We start from the raw sequence: 18,003 nt of genomic DNA, 5'->3' as shown, positions 1-18,003 counted from the left end.
TTGAGCCATCAAAATGGCCAATGGGATAATCTGCCAAGCACCAGCATGCTTTAGTGTTTGAAAAGCATTTTAAAGCAATCTGTATTTCTTTGAAAATCCCAAGTGTATAATTAAAGCAGAGAATACATTACAAACAAAATCAGTTGGAGTAACCTTCTGACTGGACAAGGTAGGAAATCTCTCCATCTTCATTCAAACTACTCACATCTTGTCTGTCCTTGTTGCCCAAAAAAAGCATGAAGTTGTAATAACAGAAAGGGAATGAGTTGCAAAAGCGAGGTTCTTTGCGTGACTTGCCCACATTCTCTATTAAGGGTAAAGACATATATTCAAATTCACATATAGAATCATATAATAGTCAGGGTTGAAAAGGACCTTAAGATCATCTAGTTCCAACTGCCCTGCCATGGGCGGGGACACCTCACAGTAAACCATCTTGCCCAAGGTTTTGTCCAGCATGGCCTTGAGCACTGCCAGGGATGGAGCATTCACAACCTCCCTGGGCAACCCATTCCAGTGCCTCACCACCCTAACAGGAAAGAATTGCCTCCTTATATCCAATCTAAACTTCCCCTGTTTAAGTTAGAACCCGTTACCACTTGTCCTGTCACTACAGTCCTTAATGAAGAGTCTCTCCCCAGCAACCCTATAGGCCCCCTTCAGATATTGGAAGGCTACTATGAGGTCTCCATGCAGCCTTCTCTTCTCCAGGCTGAACAGCCCCAACTTCCTCAGCCTATCTTCATACGGGAGGTGCTCCAGTCCCCTGATCATCCTCGTGGCCCTCCTCTGGACTTGTTCCAACAGTTGATGGCCTTTTTATGCTGAGGACACCAGAACTGCAAAGAATACTCCAAGTGAAGTCTCAGGAGAGCAGAGTAGATGGGCAGGATCACCTCCTTTGACCTGCTGGTCACGCTCCTTTTGATGCAGCCCAGGATACGGTTGGCTTTCTGGGCTGTGACTGCACACTGAAGCCAGCTCATGTTCATTTTCTCATTGACCAAGACCCCTAAGTCCTTCTCTGTGGGGCTGCTCTGAATCTCTTCTTTGCCTGACCTGTAGCTGTGCCTGGGATTGCTCCGACCCAGGTGTAGGACCTTGCACTTGGCATGCTTAAACTTCATGAGGCTGGCATCAGCCCACCTCACAAGCGTGTCAAGGTCCCTCTGGATGGCACTCCTTCCCTCCAACGTATCAACCGAACCACACCACTTGGTGTCATTGGCAAACTTGCTGAGGGCGCACTCAATCCCATCTTGTTGTTTTTCATGTGCCTTAGCATGCCTTCCAGGAGAATCTGCTCCAAGATTTTGCCTGGCACAGGGGTGAGACTGACTGGTCTGTAATTCTTCTGGTCATCCATTTTCCCCTTCTTGAAAATGGGGGTTATAATGGGGTCATAGACTTTTCTTCATATAACTTTTCCACTTCATTACTCTTTTTTGCCTTTTATTATTGTCAGTTAGGTCTTTCATATTGTTTTCCTGCCTATACATACCAAATCTAATACAACTGGGTGTCGTGGTTTAAACCCAGTCAGGTAATTTGTTCGCTCACTTCCCCCCCTTTCTTGCCCTCCCCCTGCTCTCAGAGGGACGGAGAGGAGAATCAAAAGAATGCAACTCCCACGGGTTGAGATAAGAACAGTTTAGTAACTAAGGTATAACACAAATCACTACTGCTACCACCAATGATAATAATGATAAAGGAAATAACAAGGGAACAGAATACAACACCTCACCACCCGCTGACCGATAACTCGCCCCCCAAGCCCGACCAAGCTCCGACTGATACCTCCTCCAACCCTGCAGTCTCCCAGCCCTTCTGGCTAACTCCCAGTTACATCCTGGGCATGACGTGCTGTGGTATGGAATACCTCTTTGGTCAGTTTGGGTCAGGTGTCCTGTCTCTGCTTCCTCCTGGCTTCCCCTCCTCCCTGGCAGAGCATGAGGCTCACAAAGTCCTTGGCCAAACCAAAACATCTCTATCAGCTCTGTTCCCGAGCCGAAAGTCAAAACACTGCACTGCACCAGCTACCAAGGAGGAGAAACATCACTACTACTGCTGAACCCAGGACACTGGGTCTGGATGCTGAATGCAAATGTAAATATGCAGCATAATGTGTAAACATAGATTGCCCTTTAAACAAGCAGTTATTTCACTAAGAAGTTTTTAATTTAAAAAGAAGTCGGTAGGCAATGTGACAGTGGTGTGATACAAGCAATATCATCAGCAATCCCATCCAACGAAACCAAGTTTCCAAAGATTTTATTGTCTTGATTGTGGTCAGTCTTCTTCCGCTTTTTCTCTAGTCATCAGCTCTTACCTTGTTCTTTTCTCTTACCTCTGCAGAGTGATTTTATACACATCTGATGGTTTTATTTAGAACCATTTATCTTCTGGTGTCAGACAATGAATTAATTAGATTTCTTTTTTCCCTCCTACCCGGTATTCTGGTTGACTGATAAGGGTAGACTGTTTTATTCCTTTCTTTTTTAAGTTTTTGTGTTACAACTTTATTTTAGCTGTATGCTTTTATTCCCGTGAGACAAACAGACAGCAGGTCTCCTGGTGTGTGACTGTCAGCATTGCTGATAATGTGGTAGTGACTTAACTGTGACCTTAATGCAGATTCACTGCATTAGATGAAGATGAGACCATACCTGGAGTGCTGGGTCCAGGTCTGGCCTTCCCAGGGCAAGAAAGACGGACATACTGGACAGAGTCCAGCAAAGGGCCATGAAGATGGTGGACTGGAGTATCTATTATCTGAGGGGAGGAGGGCAAGACAGCTGGGACTGTTCAGGCTCAAGGGTTTTATCAATGTAGATAAATACCTAAAGGTGAGAGGCAAAGAAGATGGAGCCATGCTCTTCTCATAGTGTCCAGAGACAGGATGAAAGGCAAAGGTTGCAAACTGAAACAAAGGAAATTCCACTGTTCCTACTGTGAGGGTAACGGGGCACTAGTACAGGTTACTCAGAGAGGTTGTAGAGTCTCTATCCTTGGAGATGCTAAAAAAACTGTCTGAACGCATCCCCGGGCCAGACAAATTCCAAAAGTCCCTTCCAACCTCAACCACTCTGTGAAACATGGTTTATGACAGAAAACCAATAATTTTTTGCTGTTGATATAGTTGATGTAAACTAAAGAAAGATTTGCTTCCACATAAAGTTTGCTAAAGAAAAAATATACATATCTAGGCTTATGCTATTGCTGGGGAGTATGAGAGGCAGTGCCAAAAAGACCATTGAATTTTCAGTTTTGAAAACTGCGGAATGAGCTGCCCAGAGGTGACTGTTGCCCCTGTTACCTCTAGAGAGAAACTTGACTAAAGTGAAGTGAGCCAAAGACAGCCTGAGGATTTACCTGGACTGGTTCAAGCTCAAACCACAGTCTGCAACAGCCCCTGGGAAAGCTGGAAAGTCCTAGAAAAATCCCACCTTCATCTGTTGTTCAGTGCATGAATCTTAATTCGTGATTGATAAGGATTTACTGATTCAAGTATTTAAATAATTTATCCTATTTGAGTTTGTAATAACTGCTCTGAAACATAAAATAGGTCTGTACTCTGTTCCACATATGAAAATGGGGTCCCTTCTGGACAAGTGAGTCTTGTTTCATGTTCTCGTAGTAATGTCAAGGAGTTATATATTAGGGCTGTTTGATTATGATTTATCAAATTCATTTACTTTAATGTTGTGTTGATATAATCTTGTTTTGGGTGTATTTTCTCTATTCATTCTTGAAGCCCTTTATCCACCTTTTTTGCCCCACTTTCTTTCATCACTTACTTAATGACTTGGAAAATTTAGATCTTTTACACTGCAATTATGTCAGTACAAGCTGACATTGCTATTTCTTGCAGCAGAGCTGGTAAACGTTAGTCAACAAAATGACTATGGAAAAACAGATTTTTCCTGTATCTAAATTCCCTGAAAAACTTTGTTCCCAAGTACACATTGTTATGAACTGTTTTCCTAACTACTTTTTGGTATAGGTTGAATCAGGAAAATGGATATGTCATTTATAACTACATCAAATTGCTCTGGATTGAAATCAATCACTGACAGTTTTCATAGCAACCTGGGTTCATGCACTAGAGCATTTATAGAATCTGGAAAGTTTCTGAAGGACTGCTGAGGAAAATTCAAATGAAAAAAGAGGCTTATAAAAAGTGGAAGCAAGAGTAGGTGGCCTGGGAAGAGTACAGGGTTGTTGTCCAGGGAGCTAGGGACGAGGTTAGGAAAGCGAAGGCCCAGTTAGAATTAAACTTGGCTAGGGATGTTAAGGATAACAGGAAGGGATTCTACAGCTACATAGCAAATAAAAAAGCAGACTAGGGAGAACGTAGGCCCCCTCAGGAAGCTCTCGGGAGAACTGGCTACACAGGATTTGGAGAAGGCTGAGGTTCTGAATGACTTCTTTGCCTCAGTCTTCACTGGCAAAGGCTCTGACAACATCACCTAAGTCTTGGAAGGCAGATGCAGGGCTGTGAGAATGAAGATCTTGCCCCCACTGTAGGAGAGGATCTGGTTCAAGACCATCTTAAAAATCTGAACGTGCACAACTCCATGGGTCCTGATGAAATCCATCCACGGGTCCTGAAGGAGCTGGCAAATGAAGTTGCGAAGCCGCTGTCCATCATATTTGAGAAATCATGGCAGTCAGGTGAAGTTCCCGATGACTGGAAACAGGGAAATATAACCCCCATTTTCAAGAAGGGGAAAATGGATGACCCAGGGAATTACAGACCACTCAGTCTCACCTCTGTGCCCTGCAAAATCCTGGAGCAGATTCTCCTGGAAGGCATGCTGAGGCACATGAAAATCAACAAGGTGCTTGGTGACAGCCAGCATGGCTTCACTAAGGGGAAATCCTGCCTGACCAATTTGGTGGCCTTCTGTGATGGGGCTACAGAACTGATGGACTGGGGTAGAGAAGTTGATGTCATCTACCTGGATTGTGTAAAGTGTTCGACACTGTCCCGCACAACATCCTTGTTTCTAAATTGGAGAGACATCAATTTGATATGTGGACCTCTCCGTGGATAAAGAACTTCCTGGATGGCTGCACGCAAAGAGTTGTGGTCAATAGCTCAATGTCCGGCTGGAGACCAGTAACGAGTGGTGTCCCTCAGGGATCGGTGTTGGGACCGGTCTTGTTCAACATCTTTGTCGCTGACATGGACAGTGGGATTGAGTGCGCCCTCAGCAAGTTTGCCAATGACACCAAGCTGTGTGGTTCGGTTAATACGCTGGACGGAAGGAATGCCATCCAGAGGGGCCTTGACATGCTTGTGAGGTGGGCTGATGTCAACCTCATGAAGTTTAACCATGACAAGTGCAAGGTCCTACACCTGGGTCGGAGCAATCCCAGGCACAGGTACAGGTTGGGCAGAGAAGAGATTCAGAGCAGCCCCTCAGAGGACTTAGGGGTCTTGGTCGATGGGAAAATGAACATGAGCTGGTAGTGTGCGGTTGCAGCCAGGAAAGCCAACCGTATCCTGGGCCGCATCAAAAGGAGCGTGACCAGCAGGCCAAAGGAGGTGATCCTGCCCATCTACTCTGCTCTCATGAGATCTCACCTGGAGTATTGTGTGCAGTTCTGGTGTCCTCAACATAAAAAGGACATGGAACTGTTGGAACAAGTCCAGAGGAGGGCCACGAGGATGATCAGGGGACTGGAGCACCTCCCGTATGAAGATAGGCTGAGGAAGTTGGGGCTGTTCAGCCTGGAGAAGAGAAGGCTGCATGGAGACCTCATAGCAGCCTTCCAATATCTGAAGGGGGCCTATAGGGTTCCTGGGGAGAGACTCTTCATTAAGGACTGTAGTGACAGGACAAGTGGTAACGGGTTCTAACTTAAACAGGGGAAGTTTAGATTGGATATAAGGAGGCAATTCTTTCCTGTTAGGGTGGTGAGGCACTGGAATGGGTTGCCCAGGGAGGTTGTGAATGCTCCATCACTAGCGGTGTTACATGCCAGGTTGGGCAAGGCCTTGGGTGATATGGTTTACTGTGAGATGTCCCTGCCCATGGCAGGGGGGCTGGGACTAGATGATCTTAAGGTCCTTTCCAACCCTAACGATTCTGTGACAGCTTACTAGTTAATAACAGCCCAGTCCTTAGCCAACTAACAAATTGCTTCTATTTTGTCAAGTAGTACATGTGTACATAGTGAATGTGGATTCGGTCCTACTCATAGCAGTGTTGGGGACAGTCAGGTCAAACCTGGCGAATTTGCCCTTTAGTGTTTTCATTTTCGAAGGGGGATGCAAGGTTACACTCTTGGTCTTTGGGGCTCATGTAGAAGACTAGTAAGCTTTCATGTGGAATGTGAAGAAATTATGACGTGTTCTACTCACCCTGTGAGTCTTTGCCCCCACATGTTATTTCTGAAATGCAGTAGCTCTTGTAGGTGGAATGCGAGAAATTAGTGTGAAATCGGTGATAAAGAAATGGAATACCCTGGTGATGTGCTTTAAGGTGAATGTTGTATTGCATACCCATCCTTTGCTCAACATAGAGCTTTCCTATGCAGAAATAACTGACTCTGCTCTCCAAAGCTCTGCTTGGATTGTGCTACTATAAATATGCAGTGATGCTGTATCGGTGACAAACTGTCAGAAATATCTCCATGACCCTGGTCAGTATGAAAGCAGAATCAGACCTGCATCTTCTTTTCTGCTGTATGCTATTCTCTTTTCCTTTATATTGTAGTGTAAATGGCGTCCATTGTAATATTTTTAATAGTCTGCAGCTAAGGAGTAGGGGAAAAAAGGAATGTGTTGAAGTGACTTCAAAACCTAAAAATATTCTGAAGCTTGAAGGTCAAAAATTACAGAAAATTTAAGGAATTTAGAAACTTCTCATTTCTCCTTAGGCTTTTTGAAGACCTGGAACTAAATCAAAAAAGCTTCAAGCATGTAGCCACATGTATTAGCTACAAGTCAAATAAATTTTTAGTTCTTCATTGCTTCTACTGCTTTACTCATACAGTTGGCAATGTCTTTCAGAGTGAATATGAGGGTCAACTTAACTACACGTTTTTGGTGAGAAGTGCAAGGACTAACATGTTGAAAATAAAACTGATGTAGGTTTGCCACAACCATTCAAAAAGGTAGATCTCCTGTTGCTGACATGCCTTCAAGAAGACATTACAGGAGGGAATGCAACTTTCTCTTCTGTCTGGGGAGAGAGCAGTCTTGGAAGAGCTAAATTCTTCAAGCCAGTAGTGGCTTCTTCTGGTGTAGCTGTCTTGTTTTGGCCCAAAATAGCTTCACTATAGCCCAGACATTGCTATGCAGAAGCAATAGTCACGGTTTGACATGCTAGAGGTGGTGTCTCTGGTCTCTCCCTTCTGGAAGGCAGCATGTGGCCCGTGGAAACAGCAATGGGACAGAGACCTTCAGCAGTAACAGCTCCATTTTGACTACAGAACACACAAAACTGTTATGAAAGGATAAATTAATTTTTCTACCATCCAGTAGACTTTGTAGAAAGAAAGCCACTCCCTCAGCAGCAGATCCCCAAACCAAAAACACATCAGCTGCTTTCACAGCCATAATAAAGCCTTATAAGGCCTAACATGCTCTCCTCAGAAGCATCAATAGGAAACAGCCTAACTTGCTGTCCTCAGAAGTGTCAATAGGAAACAACAAAGAAATTTAATGACGCGTGTGCTCCTATTGCTGTAGGGAGCTGTACCCCCTCGAGAGCTGTAGCTGAGAAACTTCAGGTTGGGTATCTGTACACTATAGGTCTCAATGCCTTTATTCTTTCATGCATTTATCCAATTGCTTTTTGAGTCCATGTTAATATTAGCCTCCACAAGAACCTGCAGAAAGGGATTTCATGGATTATCTATGTCATGTGTGAAGGAGAACCTCTTGTGCCTGCTGTGACTCCATCTCCCATCTGATGCTACTGTGCTCTTTTATTGGAGGTGACAGGAAAAAATATTCCCTGCACAGTTTCTTCAGGCCGTTCTTGACTTCATAGACTTCTGTCATGTGCTTCCTTCCAGGCTGAGTTTAGGCTATTTAATTATCCCTCACATGAATGGCTGTTTATACCTCAATTCATCTTTGTTACTTTCTTTATGCTTTTTTGCACTCTTTAGACTGGACAGGCTGATAGAAATGGGCCTGGAATTAAGGTGTTTAAAGGAGTCTGCATGTGTAAAGATGGTAACCTTGAAGTGGCTGATGTTTTTGCTCTTTAAATATCACATAAATGGGTGGCATAGACTTGATACCATGCAAGTATTCAGCCAATCTGGCCAATCTGTACAAAAAAACCCACAAAGACTGGTAGAGGTGTGTCCTGGGTTCAGCAGTAGCAGTCATTTTTCTCCTTGGTAGCTGGTGCAGTGCTGTGTTTTTGACTTTCAGCTCGGGAACAGAGCTGATAACAATGATGTTTGGGTCTGGCCAAGGACTTTGTGAGCCTCGTGCTCTGCCCAGGAGGAGGGGAAGCCAGGAGAAAGCAGAGACAGGACACCTGACCCAAACTGACCAAAGAGGTATTCCATACCACAGCACGTCATGCCCAGGATGTAACTGAGTTATCCGGAAGGGATGGGAGACTGCGGGGTTGGAGGAGGCATTGGTCAGAGCTTGGTCGGGCTGGAGGGGGAGAGTTATCGGTTGGCTGGTGGTGAGGTGTTGTATTCTCTTCCCTTGTTATTTCCTTTATCATTGTTATTATTGGTGGTAGCAGTAGTGATTTGTGTTATACCTTAGTTACTAAACTGTTCTTATCTCAAGCTGTGGGAGTTGCATTCGTTTCAGTTCTCCTCTCCGTCCCTCCAGGAGTAGGGGGGGAGTGAGTGAACGAGCCCTCTGCCTGGTTTTATACCATGACAGATGCTAAAAGAAAAGGATGGGTAACTTTTAGGAATATCTCAAGCAGTATTTTTAGGAGGAAATGTGCTTCACTGATTCAAAAAACCCCATGTAATTTGATCAGATCCTAGAAGAGCCCTGTGACAGCAGTGGGGCCCAATAGGCACAAACATGTTTAGTTTCTATAGTCTGAGGCTTTAGGAAATGCCAGATGTAGGCCTATAGCCAACTGCTCATATTTAGGGAACACCAAATACAGACTGTTCCAAGCTCCATTTCTGTTCACATTTTGTATTCTACCTTTGAATACTCTTGGTATTTATAAAATTTCTATTTCCCTATGTGACCACTGTTGTGTTCTAATATATTTTTAGTAGGTTTTATGTGCAATGCAATATAAAATATTAATAATTGATACAACATAGTATGTAATGCATTAATATAAAATATTAATAATTGATACAACATAGTATGTAATGCATGTGTTTATGATGAAGCTGTAATATATTTCAATTCAATGTAGCATAAAACAATGAAGTTTTCTCTATTGTGAAGGTGCTTTTTCTTATGAAAGAGACTGTGGTATGCAGGAATAGGTTTTACAGACCACTCTGGCGTCTTGTATCCATCAATGTCAGTTTTGGGTTTCCAAAGTAGTGTTTCAAAAGCAGGTCATGTCTCCAGCTGCACAGGTGGTATCTGCAATGGTTAAGAAAGATCCCCATTCACTACTGTTTACTGAGACTTGGTGAACCAACTGGATCAAGCTCTTGTGCCCAGGGAGACCCACATCCTCCTGTACACTTAATAAAGCAACTTTCCAGTTTGTGCATATGTCTACAGGCGCTGCCTACATCTTTCCATGCCTGTTTCCTGGAAAATATGATTGTTAGGAACTTAATCCTTGTTCTCTTCACCACTTTTAGTGAGATTAGGGAGGATACACTGGAAAAGCCTGTGTCCAACCCACAGCTGTGGGTGCTCTCTGGCCCCCAGGCCCAGGGAGCTGAAGTGGGGAGCCTTCATGCTGAGGTAAAATTGTGAGGAGTGGATATCTCTTGATGCTGCTGAGGCTACATCTACCAAGTTAGAAGGAGCTGCTTTTCAGAGGTCTGTGCATCTCCATAAGTGGGTATTGAGGACATTGCAGTATGCACGCTAATGCGCCAGAGTTTGACCCCTTCCATTTGGCATATTTATTTAGAACAGGTAAGCCACTGCAGTGGCTGGCATTTTATATAAATGTGTGCATTAATAAATAAACCACCTTCTCTGTGAAGTTCCTTTTAGGAGTTCATGATTTTTGTATCTGAGTGGGACACATATTCCAGAGAAAGATTTTAATGTACTTTGGTAGAGCAGAGAGGCAGAATGCACAGGTCTTGCATCAAGGACATCCTCAGAGCAAAAAGTCACAAAGCAAGTATGCAACTACTCACCAAGTAATGCAGCTAGCATGCCAAGAAGATTGCATAAACTTATGATAAATGGCATTAATTAGCACATTGGAAAAGAGCAATGACATGTCTTTGCCTGCTTGGTACATGAATGCAAGATGGATGAAAGTGGAAATTCAGGGACATGTTTTGAAAGTCTGGGGAAAAAAGTAATGGTTTTGACCCACTGGCTGCCCTCCTTCAGGACTTGCTCCTGAAGGGAAAGCAAGCAGAAAACTTCTCCATGTCACTTCAAAACCCCAGTCCCATGCAAACACAGGCACTGCAGAGGTAAGCTGTCCTGTGTGCTCTCCGCAGCACTGGCAGCACCCACCAGACAGTGAAAGCGCAAGGCAGGATGTGTTACGTATGCAATAACCTTTGTTTCTGCTGATCAATATGGATTTCAATTGGCTTTACTTATCACACGAGGATTTTGTAATCCTTGCAAAACACTGTAATGAAGGGTCTGCTCAGATTTTGTATCTTCACTGTTTTAACTTGAAATCTTCTCATTCTTCTTAACCATATTTAGTAATTATTTTTCTACTGAGTCTCTTCTGGCAATTAATTTCCTAACATGACTATGCATTGTGCCAGAAAATACTTTCCTTTTAGAACAAGATATTTTTCAAGCTAATTTGGTCTCTCCACCTCTTTGTATGGTACTTGCAAGAGTCACAGTGAAAACACGAAGTGGCTCTCTCTGGCCACTAGCCCAAGCTGGTGGCTGCTCATCCTGTGGCATTGTAAGCAGCTGGACAGCTCCATCACAATCTGAATTATATTTAAATATTTGGACTTCTATTAATTCACTTGCTTCACTGAATTATTTCCCAAACAAAGCAGTAAAGGAAAACAAAAAGATCCAGAATTTATAGTGAAGTGTTAGAATGCAAATAGTATCTTTTTCCTTTTCTTTAAATTCATTCAACACATCTGTTTTCCTTTGAATTGATTTATAAGAGTTCTTAGTAGACTTATATATAATTCATAAACAATTTCTATTTTTTTATATTCCTTAAGCTGGTTTGATTACTTCTTTCTTATCTTTGATTCTTTCCTCACTTACTCTGGCAAAATGGTGTTAGTTGCTATGGTAACTTCTCCTTCCTACCAGGTTTTGTTTTTTGTTTTTGTTTTTTTGGTTTGTTTTTTTTTTTTCCTCCTCCTCTTGCCTCCCAGAAGAAACTTTTAGTCGATTTGCAGACTGCTCCCCACTCCTTTCCAGGTCAGTCACATCTTTGCTAAGCAGAGGCTGCAGGAGACAAACTGTAAAGAGCGTTTCTCAGGTGCTTTACAAGCCCCAGGGTTACCACCCATGTTGGCTCTTTGCAATGGCTGCCTGTTGTGCAGCTCACACCACGGGGCTGCAGGGAGCTGGGGCAGACCCTGCATCTACATGCCTACCCCCAACCCAACCATGTCTCTATGCAAACAAACAGAAAACCTATTAATGCTACTACTTCGAATGTAGCAGCTTTCCCATGCCCCACCAGCCCAGGAAACTCCAGTCTGCTTTTCTTGAAGAGCTGACCCTAGGAAGCTTCATCTCTTTTCTTGACTTTGCTTATGCAGTAAGAAAAATGGGCAGACTGGGAGTCCCCTGTTCTGCCTGCCCATCACAGCTATAGTTTTCATGTATTTTGTAGAACAACGCCTACAAATAACTGCAGGTACAGCCCAGGGACCCCCCCATTCCTCTTTGCATTCACTAGAAATGAGGGAATCCCTGCAGGGGAATTACCAGCACTACCTGTCTGCTGCAGGGAAAAACTGCATTGCTCAGGTAGTTGGAAAAAAAAAAACAGGGCTAAAGTGGTTCATCGATTTATTAACAGCACTTAATTAACTGGCAATTGGTGAACTGCACATTCAGGATCAATACTGATGCTACCACAAGTAAGCCATGATTCTGGACACTCACAAAATGGTGATAAATGCTTACAAATTTCTGAAGATCTGTCTTAAATCCCAGAAAGCTGTAATTACACATGCACACACACACAGAGGATGTGCGTACAACCCCCTCCTGAATGCAGTGCCTGAGAGGAAGGCTGTTCTGTGAAACATTGGAGAGGTTGTGGTGGCATCTGGGCTGCTTCGAGTAGTGTTAAACCAGCTTTTACCTCTTTCTGCCCAAGGTCTCTTCCCACCATTACAAATACTCATGTTTGTTTGCTATCTTTTCTCAGCCTCACTCATTTTTCTACCCACACCCCCTTCATGTTGGGTGTTTTTATCCATTTCACCTGCTGAGGGTGGCTCAGGGGGGCACTCCGCCACCATCTCCTGCACCCAGCCACATGCTCTTGGCCATTTAGCAATAGTGAAACCTGCTTTGTAAAGCACTCCCACCTCCAGAGAAAGCTAAGGGATTGAAGCTGTTCCCTGGCGAGTGTTTCTTTGGAAATGGCCATGTGTTTCTACCCTGATAGACAAGGTCAATAGAGACATCCATCCTCACCGGCACCTCCTGCCTTTGAATCGGGAGTTACAGTTTGTGTGTCTCCACCATGGCAGAGGTCCACAAAGCCACAGAAGTGTGAGCGTATTGGCAGCCCTACCATCTAGTACTTGGCTTGCTACTCAAGTTACTGCTTTCAGGTGAGTTGCACCTGGTGAACAAAATTACAGACACTGTGGAATAGAGCCAGAGTAACTTGGATTTTATATATTGTTGAGCCACAATTGCAATAGGCTTGAAATAGAAAAATTCTGCTTCAATTAAGAAAAACCAAAACCAAACAAAATAAAAACAGAAGAAGCAAATCCAAATACATGTTTCCAGTATTGACTTGATCTTGAAGTTTCCATGAGTCTCTGGTAGCAACCAGTGGAGAAAAACAGGGAATGAAGTAGATTTTTTTCCCACTTTATTAAATCTCAAACAAAATGCAACATAAAATAATCGCACTCCACCTTGCTATGTGTGAAGAATGTGAAGATGTTTCAATCTGCTTTACCAGCTGACAGAATTAGCATATAAAGCCATTAACTATAAACCAGATAATCTGCAGCATGACCTTGCTCTTTCCTGTTTTAAGAGAGCAGACTGAGGGCCAAGTTCTTTTGTGGGTATGCACTGTTCTATAACATACATAAATAATACATACTCAGAAGAAAAAGAAAAGCTATTAGCAAACACACAGGCAGCAATAGGGGCCTGCAGTAAGTGCATAATTTATTCCTCTCATTTTCCTTCCAAACTAAAAAGGATGGGGGTGGGGGGGATGGTGTGTGGATTTGTTCCAGTGTTTAGTAATTACCTCAAGCACTCCAAAAAGTGCAAATATTTGTGCAATAGTAATTTGACATATCTAATTTATACCCTTATTTAATTACTGTTGTGGTCTTTCATGACCTGGCTAACAATCTGGCACATGTTGGATGAGCAAAAATTCTGCTTTCTCACCTTGATGACTTGGTTCTGGGAGAGGTTTCTCTAATGGCTAATACAGAACCCATTGGCATGAGTCCAGCGGTGAGAATATCAGCTTTATTATAGTTTATATTATTAATGCTATTATTTTTACTAATGTTAATTACTATTATTGTTGTTACTTGCTTTTCCGCAGCTGCGGAGGCTCTGCAATGGCCACGTGCAGAATGCTGTTCTGATACAGTATTCCTCATCCAAGGAGTTCACAGCCTAAAAGGAGAGGAATAGGAGACAAAATGCCATGCCCAGGATGCCCATACCATCATCTACATTTAAGGGAGCAATAAACTGTGGTACATGTAACCCTGAAGCCTCTGGCTTTGACTTGGTGATGGGAGCCAAATAATGGCTGCATGTCCCATCTTTCTCAGAGTACCACCCAGTGCCACCACTGTGGGCACCCACAGCCTAAGGCACAGCCATGGTCACTTCTCCCTCCTGTCCTTCACTGCTGTGTGTCCTCAACCCCAGGTCCCCATGCAACATATTGTATGGCTGTATACTGCCTACTTTACCAATGATGAGCAACCTCTCTTCCTCACAAGCTGTTTGCTCGCTCTTATCCCAGATTTCTGTGAAATCCATGTAACCATCATATGTAATTTGTACAGGTACGGTACTATATATCTGGAGGTGTATTTCTGGGTTGTGGGAAATAGGTTTCTGTGAGTGCATAATATTTAGTGATTAAAAAGACAGTGAACCTGACACCACTCGAGCAAGCACAGTTTATTTTGGAACAGAAGTCTGGCGGTTGTTGCGTGGTTTCATTTTCTCCAATTTCATTAATTCAACATTAATCTGCTTCCTAAAGAAGGAATCCAGCTCTGACAGCAGCTCCCAAACTCCTCTGCATCCCCTTTATATATTTTCAAATTTTTACTCAACTTTGAACAAATGTGATTGTGATGTACAAGTATCAGGCAGGTTTATATGCTTTTCACGGAAATTTGTAGAACACTTGCTCCTCAGTATTGCTCCAATAACTGAGAAAAGGTTACTTTTATCTTCATGCAGTATTTGGCATCAGAAAGCACACTTAAGGCTTTACACATTCATTACATAAGCCTAATTTCAACTGTTTCTGGTGTTCATAGAAGTATTCCTTTTCCTGTTCTGTACTAATGGTGTTGATCGAGTGATCCCATTCCCTGTGGATCAGCTGAGCTGACAGGAAGTATCCCTACCACACAGGTAGACCCCCCTGCTTGCAGTTTTTCCATTTTCTTGGCTTGACTGGTGGTCAGACCTGTGTGCAGGGGAAAACTTCTTCAAGGGTGACCTGAGTAATTCATGAGCCCGGTAGTGCCAGTTGGACTAAGCTAGGCTCTTAGGTCATGATGCAAGGGGTTTGGTTCTAGGAGTTTTTATTTGTATTCCAGCAAGTGCAATGAGAACTAGCATTTTGTGCTGTTCTGAAAACCCTATCTACAATGCACTTACACCTTCTTGCAGCAGTTTCCTTTTACGCTTGCTCTGTTTCACAAGCTGGGGACAAACTCTTTTGGCAGGAGTAGAGGCAAAAATTTCTCCCTACTAAAAATCTTCCATATTGGCTGTTATTTCTCTTTTCTTCAATTAATTTCATACTTTCAACCTCTTGCACTTAAAAGTATTATATTAGCCCATGTAATTTTAACTTTTTCTTTCTCCTGCTAGACTCTGCCTGGGGACCAGGAGGTAAGTAGGTTTACGTCATTTCTTTCCAACTAATGCAAACCAAATGAATAGCTGTGTATTAGAAATAACTCATCATAAAATGTGCCCACCACAATGTGACAGAGCATACCAAGCAGCACTGGACATTAGAGAAAGCCAGCAACAGCAAATTATCTGCAATAACAGAAATTCCAGTGTGAAGAAAAAAGCTTAGCTGCTGGATACCACTGCTGCAGCAAAGCAAGATGTAATGGAGAATTGCAGAGGACAGGCAAATGTGCAGTTAGCTGGTTTCAAAACCCAGGAACTCGGCTACTGTAGGATCAAATAATGTAGTACGTTTCCATGGACTTGGGCAGGTTACTTTAAAGTCAATATGAGATGGTTTTGTGGGGGAAGGCAGGGAAAGAAGTAATCCATCATATGAAAAGATTATGAAACTGCTCAAAATAGTTATGTGAAAGATGGTGGTTATTTTGTAGTTAACTGTGCATTCACATTAAATTTATTCCATAATAGGCTTCTTAGGATATATACCCTGGGAGCAATGGGCTGGAGTGTCCCATCCACATTTTCATGTCCACCTCTGAAAACAGACTGAGCTGCTGGGAACTAAGACCAGCTGTTGGATTGAAAGAGAGAGCTCTGGAAGACAGTGGAAAGACTGTTATTTCAAATAAAAGATGTATGGTTGTGTACAAGTTAAAGCTGCTTAAACTTTTAGGGAAGCTAGTAAAGCATGCATGCTGTTATAAAACCAAGTGTCATGTTTAGGCTGCTTTATTGTTGTTAAGATGTGGCAGGATATAGTTTTACAAAAGACTGCTTTCAAACACAGTATTTGTAACACATTGCAGGACCCAAAGGGGAGAGCTAGAGTAAACCAGACCAGTGTGATCTATTAAAGAAGATAACAGCAACCTTCAAGAAAATAGAAGGATTCTGACCTCCCTTAGAGTGATTGTGGGTCCTTATCCCAGGCATCACCCACAACACTGACCCAAGGGGTGGGAAACACTGCTTGGAAGTGGAAAGGTTGTAGTACAACTGTTATTGGAGCCTAACAAGGCTGTACAGCTTCTAGAGGCTATCCAGTGCCAGCTGCTTCACCATGGTAGTGTAGTGATGTGAGTTAACAGCCAGACAGACTTATAGTCTCAGCAGAAGGCACACAGGTCATGACATCCTCCAGCTCTTCATTCCAGGCTCACTGCAGTTCAGATGAATCTCTCCTTTTTTCTTGAATGACAAGTTCCTGAATCTTAAACATATTCAATTCGCAGAAGCATTTACAAAGGGCTATTCCCTCCCCACCCATCACCATCGCCTTGTTCTGCAGATACAACCTTCCTCTTGAGGAATGTGTATCTTGATGCTTGGACTCCATGTAGCCAGGGAGCAAAGTGGTGCTGGATTCACTGTTGTGCCTGTATGTGCTGTGGAGAGCTGGGCTCTGCCCCAGGCTCAGCTGGAGATCCTGCACCATTGTGCCTACTGAAGCAGTCATACCTCAATGCCCTAGTGCCAGAGGTACACACTTGTCTGTTTGAATCGTGAGAACTTGAGCTGAGGCTCTTTGATGCAGAGGACTTGGATAACATCTCATACAGTGCAACACCTGCCATAGCTGGAGTTCAGTAATACAAAGCCACAGTGGGAGGTTTGGGTGTCTGCAATAAGTCATTGCTCAAGCAAAACTATTTTATTTGAGACCCTGTGTAGTTTTGCGTTTTGTATGAATATTTTGCAAGGGAAACGTAAGGCATAATCTCTTAAAACTCTACAGGCTGTTTTTAGAGATGCCAGGTTTCTGCTCTTTACATGCACCAGAAGGCAGAGAGAGCACAGAGGTCTAAAATGTCTTAAAAACATTTTAGGCATTTCCCCTAGTGGCCATCCACATGGCTTTTAATACCTTAGCTTTAATACCTTTAATACCTTTCCTTCTAGTACTGCAAGGTGAACACAGTTTTTTCAAATCTAAACCTAAACCTTATGAAGGTTTTGCATTGCTTATGTAAGTGTTTTGAGTCATAGTTGTTTGTGGGGAGTGAAGGTGAGAAGAATTGCACGAAGAAGAGTTTGGGGATGAGGTCTGAGGCCTTGGTGATTGACAAGCCCTGGGGCAACGAGTTGGAATTGAAGGACAGGAAAGGTAAACAAGCAAGCCTTGGGAGTATGGGCCAGGATGTGGTTGTGGCAGGAATCTCAGTTAGAGGCCAGAGGATGTGGGGGTTGTGAGAGTATCTGCAACACTGTGATTGGACTATTTACCTGGGGGGTTTTACAGTGGACAGTGAGACTGAATGTTGCATGTATGTGCAAGTTGGGAAAGTACTGAACAAGGGGATAAAAAGGGCTTGATTGTAATAAACGAGGATTTGAGTCTCTGCATCGACTTGTGTCCATGTCATGAAATGCCACAGTTGGTCACATTGGATACTGCTACTGACAAGTCAGTATAAGTGAATATTCACAATGACTGCTGTGTACTATCAGTGACACTTCAGTAAAAACGTGGAAGTGTGGCCTCATCTTCTAGATCTACATGACAAGAAAAGAAAATTTTGTATTTTTAAATTTAAACTAAAAAAGCTGTTATTTGTGTTTCAACG

Source organism: Pezoporus flaviventris, unplaced genomic scaffold, assembly GCF_033815535.1.
Source record: "Pezoporus flaviventris isolate CSIRO_AGI_PZ_B2104156 unplaced genomic scaffold, CSIRO_AGI_Pfla_v1 ptg000035l, whole genome shotgun sequence".
NCBI lineage: Eukaryota > Metazoa > Chordata > Aves > Psittaciformes > Psittacidae > Pezoporus > Pezoporus flaviventris.
This window is presented reverse-complemented; position numbering follows the sequence as displayed.